Source organism: Anser brachyrhynchus (assembly GCF_964034855.1).
Source record: "Anser brachyrhynchus genome assembly, chromosome: 2".
Taxonomy (NCBI): Eukaryota; Metazoa; Chordata; class Aves; order Anseriformes; family Anatidae; genus Anser; species Anser brachyrhynchus.
This window is the reverse complement of record NC_137695.1, coordinates 122,229,221-122,238,153: the sequence shown is the minus strand read 5'-3', so window position 1 is coordinate 122,238,153 and position 8,933 is coordinate 122,229,221.

The window sequence follows — 8,933 nt, the reverse complement described above, 5'->3', positions numbered from 1 at the left end:
CAAGTGGAGAAACACTATTTCACATGATTTTCAAGAAGCTTTAGTAAGGTAGCAAGTTGTTTTTTTTTTTTTTTTTTTTTTTTCCCCAGTTGAGCCAAACAAGGCATGGCACCAGCATAAGGTATATTTTTCCCAAGGAGCTTTCAAGTAGCTTTTCGTAGCAGGGCTGTGCAGAACATGAAATGAAACATTAGAAGTGCAAAAAGCCTCTGTTAAGTCAGTAAACTTCTTTTCTGTGATTTATTAGTTCTTCTTTTCTTAAAGAAAATAGCTCATTTTTTATACTTTAGTTGTCTTTCCCACCATAGATTCAACTGCTTGTAGCCTCCACTTATGCGAATAACTCTCAAGATGTTTGTCACAGCTTGCTTTTTGTTTGAAATCAATGGTATCATTACTGCTGTACAAAAAAATAAAAAAAACTGTAGCACCACTTTCATGCAATGTCCCCTCTGGATACTTTTCACTTCTCTGCTTAACATTTATAGATGCTACTTTTCTCGCATCTGTTGAAGTATTTTTTTGCCTCTTTTTCAGCTCAACAGCATTTTCCCACCTCCCTCATTCAAACATCATTGGCTGGTTTGTCTTCCACACATACAAGCTTCCAACAGCTAAAATCCTATGTTACTAGCTGAGAAACCTGCTGATTTGATTTGTCATGAGCACATGGCACATATTCATTTGTACTGAATGCAAATTAAATATATTCTTATACACACTGCCAAGATTTCAGTTTTAATTCAAAAGTGAATAATTATTTAATTCACTGTGAATACTAGGGTAAGACTGTAGCTTTAGTTATAAATATGTCTCTATAAAATACACTGGATTTGGCCTTAACTCCTCAACCAGGGTTAACTGCTGGAGTACCCAATTAAGTTCTCTGATATCTTTACCTAAACATCAGATCTCTTTTAAATATTCCTGATTCAGGCTAATAAATGTCTACTTCATTTACTAACACATTTTTAGTATATAAATAAATAAATCCAAATGTAAAGGGGAAAAATATCAAGCAGTATCAGTGGTGTCATACTTAATATTTACTTACTTATTGTGACTCCATAAATTACAATTTCCCACCCTTCCTGACCTTTACCCAGTATCAGCTCTGTTTTATGAGGTAGTTTTATAGAACTTCTGTAGATCCTATTATGAAGTGGTGACTAGCAATAACTTCATCTCATTTTCTAAAGTAGAACAGACCTAAAATCCTCCACAAACGCTTCAAGCCATTCACTCAACTAACAAATTATTTAACCAAGCTTGTATATCAGAGTAAGTTTCTAGGGGGTTTGTATAGAGGTAATCATTCTGCTTTGTTGTATTTTGTCTATAAACAGTCATTGTAGAAAGAATCTGAACTGGAACCTCAGTAGTGTCCAGGCTTTTCACTCGGTGAGGTGTGAAAAGTGTAACGGGGCTTGGGAGCAGGGTGTGTGTGGACTGAAGAGATATGTATGTCAGGTATATGTTAATGCTCAGGAAAAGAGGAGGCTCTACTACTATGTAGGACAGTACTTCTACTTCCATTGCAATAAAATGTGGAAAAAAAATCTAAACCTGGTAATGTTTTCTTTTGTTTGTTCGCTTGTTTTTAATGTGGTAAAGCATCCATTGAAATCTAGATCAACAGCATCAGATTTGTTTTTTTTTCAGTTTGATTGGAAGCTCAATTTGATTTTATAGGGATCAGAGGACAGCATAAGAAAAAAATTACCAGGTCTGGTTCTGTCCTTTGTGAAGATATATAAAGCACAGTTCTTCAAACATTCCCTGATCTTTCTGAAAATCTTGCAGAAAATCAGCTTGATGCACAGTCACTTCATTATATCATCTGCTATAGTCTAGATCAAAATGTCTCTTTCTAAATGTTTAGTGGGACACCTGAAGTGGAAATCTTAACATGGAGCAGACCACGTGCATATTACAGTGTCACAAATAGCAGAAGGACTAACAATTACTATTGTTCCTCTTTGAAAAGAATAGTGAGTCTTCAGTGTCTGTCTTCACAGTAGTACACAGCTCTGCAGTGTTATATTTTGCTTTCTTTGGGTAAGAGGGTTATTTTTATTTCTTGAGGCTTCTTACTTCATATGTAAGCTGGAATTTACTGTTGTACATCCACCAAAAAGTTTTTCATTAAACATGTTAAACTGCTTTCTAAAAAGAAGTGGTCTAATTTTATTTTAATTTTCTTTGAAAATATAGGTCTATGCCTTCTGCATAGGTCGTCGTTTGTGCTAGTCACACTTGCTAAAACTCCGTATCGTAGAATCACTTCTTTATCTTTCTTCCTGAGAGTTCCTTATTGGCAAGTCACAACAAACTGTAAAATTTGCTACATTTACCATGAACAGCTTGTGAAACATGTCAACTTTCTCTATAATTTTCACAGGGCTTTAATTATGAATCAATGTGATGGTATGAATAGGGGTATTCATAGCTAATGCTTTCAACATGCAGTAAGCAATATTTCTATTACTTAAACATTGCTTATATCCACAGGCACTTCATTCTGGATTGCTTCTTTTGTGAATACCCAGGCATATGCATTTTATTCAATCTATTGGTCAAGTTAAAAAGGAAATGATGCATTTTCCATGGAATTTTACATTGCAAATAAGAATGAATTTTCTAACTTGAGAGTTGCAATTCTCCTGGGACTCTTTGTGACTGACACTATATTTTATCTGCACACTGAAACAACACACTTATCAAATGGAAAAGAAGAAGAAAAATTACAAGAGATTTGATCTTCTTTACAGCTTCTAATAGCAAAATACACTGTATGATTAATGAACCTGTCAGCTGTAATGGGAAGAATATGTAACAAGTAACTGTGCATTACTTGTTTGTGATTTTTATCTTTTATAAATGCAGCCATGTGTAGGGTGATAAGATTAACCCTTTCTACTTTTAAGTGAGCATTATATGCAGGAATAATACAATCTTTGCTGTCTCTCATTTTTTTGTCAGTTCTCAAAGTCTTAAGAATTAGAATTTTCCCTAATTCCAAAATAGCTGTATTATTATTTCACTTGGCATATGTACACATCTGGTATTGGATAAATTATTCACAGAGATGAAAGAAAAAAAAAAAGCCCACATATCTCACCTGCCTCTTTCCATTTAGTTCCTTATGCTTTGTACTGTGCAGCTTTTCTGTCTCGAGCAATAGGGTTTTAAACACTTCTTCAGGATTTTTATACAGCCTAACAGAGAAGAGCCATGGGCACACACTGGAACATGACTGGCATCCCATGCAGCATGGCATGAGGGATTTATGCCATAGAAATCTATTTGAGCACAGATCTTTGAGAGGCCCTCTGTGCAACTTTGTATCCTTATCTCCTAGACTCTAGGAAGAATATTGGGAAAAGAACCTTTCATGTCACACTGAGCCAAAACTTAAGAAATCCTAACATTTAAACTGTTTTGCTTTGCTTCCTCACTACAACGACAGCTTCACTGAAGTGGCAGGGCCTTGGCACAAGAGCCGAAACATGGATTTCTGTCAGTTTTCTCACCAACTCGTGGCAGTGAATAGGAAGGGCAACATTTTCACATGTAAAACTCAGAAACTTCATCATGTGATAGCCAGATATCTCTAGGAGGACTTTTAAAGAAAATGGTTAAGACATCTTCCTGTCCTCAGAACAATGTCCAGTGCCATTAAAATAATAGGCAATTAGTTATTCTCCTTCATTCAGAATTTAGTCCTTGACATTCAACTTTATCATTTCCTTTAATTGGGTATCCAGTCGGCCTTGGGTAACTTGGCCCATTGGAAATAATATACATACATTCCAGATGTACAGAAACTCTGGATAGGGGAAGTGTCTGCAACCTGAATCAAATCTCAGTCTGTCACTTTGTTATCCAGAAAACAAAAAATTCTAATTATCTGATCAGAAAAAAAAAAAAAAAAAAAGAGAATTTAATATGGCTTGGTGTATTTGAAAATGGGTATATAACATATGAAAGTAGTCAATTTCCCCTTAGCATCTGAGAATTCAGTTTTCCATTTTAAAATGCAATTCTGAACTAAAATGCATGGTAATGTCTGACATGGGGATGGGGAGAAAGATTTATTGTAGTACTGTGGAAATTGACAAAATTATCTGTGATTAAATTGAATGGTATGAGGAAAACAAATTTGTCACGATATACACCATTTGTTGCAATGCATTATTTATTGTAGTGTCACTTTACCATTTTAGCCTAGTAATGTTACCAGTGCAGGCTACAACATTCGTATTAACTATTTAAAACATTCTTTAAAATCAGCCTTTATTGTCCTTAGCTGTCTTTACTTTTTCATTGGAAAAAAATAATAATAATTTAAAAAAATCTTATAAACCAAATGCCATGTTCCAAGTACAGCAACACTTATACAGAGAAAAGAAGGTATTCGTCTTATTCTTTGGCACCATGATATCTCTTTTGGAAACTTTCAGCAGTGCAAATTTTTACTAATTGTGCTGTTTTCTGCACAGTTATCCCATGTCTCTGAATTCAGGATAAATGTTAAACAGAAGAGAAGTGTCATATATGATTTCTGCTGGCTCCAATTTCATGTAGTATTGCATATCCAAGAAGATTGTATAGTTCTTTAGAAGTCACAGGAAGACAAGGGCAAAGTAATTCCATTATTGAATGGAAAAATAACTATATGATACACACATAACTATCCAATGCCATTTTGCCCAGACAAGAGTTTAAATATAAAAGGATGTTTAACACAATTAGTTTAAACAAGGGAATAGGTATCAGGACAGAAAAGGAAATTAGGTAAAAGAAAAGACAAGTTTAGGTTAAATAGATGCACAGTTAAAGAAAAGACATGTTTAGGTTAAATAGAGGTACTGAGGTTCTATACTTAGGATATTAAAGTATTACAAGAAACATTCTAACTATCAGAGATGCACAGAGAATCCACAGGGGAGGAACTGTGGATAGTCAGATAAAGTATCCATCTTGAAAAGGGAACAAAAGCAGTTTTAGGGTGCTGCACATGAGAGGAAATAATGCCTAAAATCATTAGAATATAGTACAACCATTGTTGCTGTTATTATTGGTTATTATTGTTAAACATCTATCTTTAAGTGTGGAGAGGATAAGATGACAATAAACCATCAACACAGTTTGAGGACATGCCGTGTCAAGCCTGTATAATTTTATCCTGTGAGAGAAAAATTGTTTTTTGATTGGTGGAAAGTAATAGACTTAATTTAGCTTGACATTAGTAAAGGTTTTAAACCTGTCTAAAAAATAAACAAGATTTTAATAAACAACCTAGAGAAAAGATAGCACAGATGAATAGATAGGCAGAAAGTCAAAAAAAGAAAAAAAAAAAAAAGGACTCAGCAAATTAAACTTGGAGAACGGACCAAGGATTATTCAGCAATCATAGCATCCTTTTTGAAAAGAAAATTAGTACAATATGTACAAAGCAACAAAGCATGGTAAGAGATTTAGAAATCACAACATAAAGAAAAGTTGAAAAAATTATGATTGCTTAGTCTGAAAAATTACTTTTCTTGTAATACATATCAAGAAGACAAGGATCAATATTCTCTGTATCCAGTGAGGTTAGGAGCAGAAGTAATTATCTTAATGTGTAACAGGAGACATTGGTGCTAGCTATTAGAAAAAATAAAATAAAAAATCCAACTAGTGTTAGAGTAGTGTTCCTTTAGCAATGGAACACAGTGATTTTAAGAGCCCCCTTATTAAAAGCTTTTTAAAATAGTACATGTAAATATGTCAGGGATGGCCTAGGTGTGAGTCCTCAGTCTGGAAGCAGGGGAAGGGACTAGATGATCTCAACAAGGCAACTTACAGGCATATTTTTTATATACTCTTTAACTTCTGATTTATCTTCTAAGGCTTGCTTCTAACAGCTTTACATGACTTCAGAGGAGAGGTGGATGATCAGTGGGTCCATGAGAGAGAGCTTATGATAAAATCATATATGATTCTACATCTTATGAAGCAGGAGTTGGAGGTTTAGGAGAGCCTTGGGCAACCTTGGGCAATCCGTTGGGACTAGTACCCCAAAGAGGGCAAAGTGATGTAACTCCTCCCAGAACAAAGAATAGTACCAGAGAAATTATAATTGATCAGACAATTCTTATGCTCAATTCTTAATTCAAAACTAATTGTCAAGCCCACAGCTTTTGTCACAGAGCTACGTTTGTATATCATTTGTAATCTCCAATAAAGGTACTATGTGCAAGAGTACAGATTAAAAAAAAAAAAAAAAAAAGATCCTGTAGCTTAATATAAGTCAAGATATGCATAACTGTGTCTGTGTCCCATAGTCTAGGTCAATACACAGGAGCTCCACAGGCTGCACTTACAGCCATCCAGCTCTTTCAGCAGAGCTTACTGACGCCGGTTGCCTTCACAGGATGTTAAACCTGACAAGATATCAATGACATGATTTGTCTGCTCCAAATGTCCTGTATCCAAACTGTTCTCTTCTATGTAAATACTTACTGAAAGAAATGTCTTAAACTCTAGACTAAGTGTTGATGTAGCACTTCAAAGGGTGGAGAAATCAGACATTTACCAAGTTGTCGGAGTTGGTAAGTAGCAGTTTATTTTTAGTGCCTTCAGAATTGGCGTGAAATGCCTTCCCTGGCTAGCATTTCTGCTCTGACTATACGAGCAGTCAGTTAATATGTTAACATATTACACTTGCCAAAATAAAACTCCTAAACCGCACCCACTGACATTAATGATAGACTGTGGAAAGGTTATTAATAATCCAAGTTCAAGTTTTGCTACCAACTGTCAAATAAAGTGTTATGCTACTGAATTCATAATACAACACTGGAGTGAGGGAATTCTCTGCATTTAAAAGATTTATTTGATGTAACTATATTAGTTTTCCATTGTGTATTTTATGTCAAACAGCATAAAGTTCTATTCTCATTTGTACCATTATTTGCTGTTCAGTCTATTATCCCTGGAGCAAAGAAATGGACTATGACCAACATCTAGCTATTCTTTCTGCATTTACACTTCAATATGTGAAGATTTTTTATTTTTTTTCAAATGTCAATTTACATGAGCATTTTTAAGCACTAGCACATACAGAGTTGATTCCCCCCTTCCACCCCCTCCTCCCCCGCCCCCCGCCCCCCCCCCCCCCCCCGTTGTTTTTATGCTTGTTCATAATAAAGTTCACTCTTTTAGTACCAAGTAAAGCTGGCTGGGATTTTTATTTTTATTTATTTATTTATTTATGAGTATTGTTTAGCTAGAAAATATGACTGTATAAAAAAATAGAGAATTGGTGTAGAAATGCACCAGTTACCAAACTTTTAGTGAGGAAATTCTGCAGTAGAATGCTTGACTTCTTAGCTTGGTAATGGAAACATGAATCTGAATTTTCCACATGCAACATCAGTGCTCAGACACTAGCTTGTTCTGGGTAGATATTTAACTCTTCTCCAGCTCTCCTTTTCTACAGTTTAGAGACCATAACTGGGTAAAAGTATCCTCTTCATTTTTCTCTTCAATTTGCAGCTTGTGTTTCTGAGAAACATTTTGGAGGAAGTGAGAGTAGACCTCAGTGGTACTTCTAGATACTGAGGCTATTTTAACCCAGTTTTCTTAGAAACTTATTTGGAAAATCCACCATTGCCTGTCAGGGAGCTGAAGTGCACTTACTCAAAACATGTCCTGAGTTTGTTTCTTACATGAAACAAAACTGAGCAGCCTATTCCATATCCAATGTACCTGGGAACCTGTCAGCTAAAAGAAATCTCTGAAGAGATTTGTATACCAGAAAAAAAAAAAAAAAAGAGTTTACAATGAGTTTTCAAAATACTGTAATTTTCCAAAAATTCTCACAATTAAATCACTTTCAGTTGTGCAGGCCAGATGCAATAGGTGAAGGAGAAACAAATGCAGGGAAATGTCATGCTTGTTAGTTTTGAATGAAGCACTATTGCAGAAGATAATCATCATTTTAAAAGTCTGCCACAACATTCTTCACCTACTGCACTACAGACATTGTTAGTGCTTGTGGATATTGGCAATTGTTACATACAATTACTCATATTACTTTATAAAGTGTTCTGTAACTGCACTCTAGTGATTTTGACAGTGTTTCTGTGTCCCTTGGCTGTTTGAGTGTCTTATTGTATAACCTCATGATGTTGTTTTTGGAGCAAAGCTGTAAAATTGCAAAATGCACCAGAAATGTTCATGTATTTAAGGTGACTCTGATGAGTTTATTTAACTTTCAACACATCCCTCTGAACACAAAACTCAGGTCCCAGCCATGAATACTCATCCACAGCTGTTATAAATTAATTTATGCCCCTGATGATGGTCAAGGCTACAAATTAAAGCATCAGAGAAACAAGTTATTTAATCATTTTAGGCTGTTTTCACCCCTCATTGTAATCTAATTTTCATATTTATAAAAATATAGGACAGAGTGGATGCAACTTCATCATAGACACATTCAGGTGCAGAACATTGACTTTGAAAGGCCAAAAATCACACCACTGGATATGACCAAATATATTGTTAATATAGAGCAAGTACTGCTTTCACACCTCCAAAGTGATAAAAATGTAAAATGTGAATTTGAACAAAAGGGCAATAAAACACTTCTGAAAAAAAAAAAAAAAAAAGTGTGCATAGGTTATATGTATTGCATATGATGAAGAGATGAGAGCATTCTGGTTGCTGAAAATCTCCAGGTGTTTCCTAATTCTCTAAGTGGGCATTTTTGGAGCTTAAGAATTTCACACTTGACAGATGTAACTTCCTGAAATTTCTGGTAAGACTGTAGATACATTAGGGAACCCCAAGAGCTAACACCAGCTTTTGCTTTTCTTCTTTTCACCTCATGCACTGTCTTTCAGGTCATCTGTCTGCTAAATGCCCCCTCCAGATAGCTGATG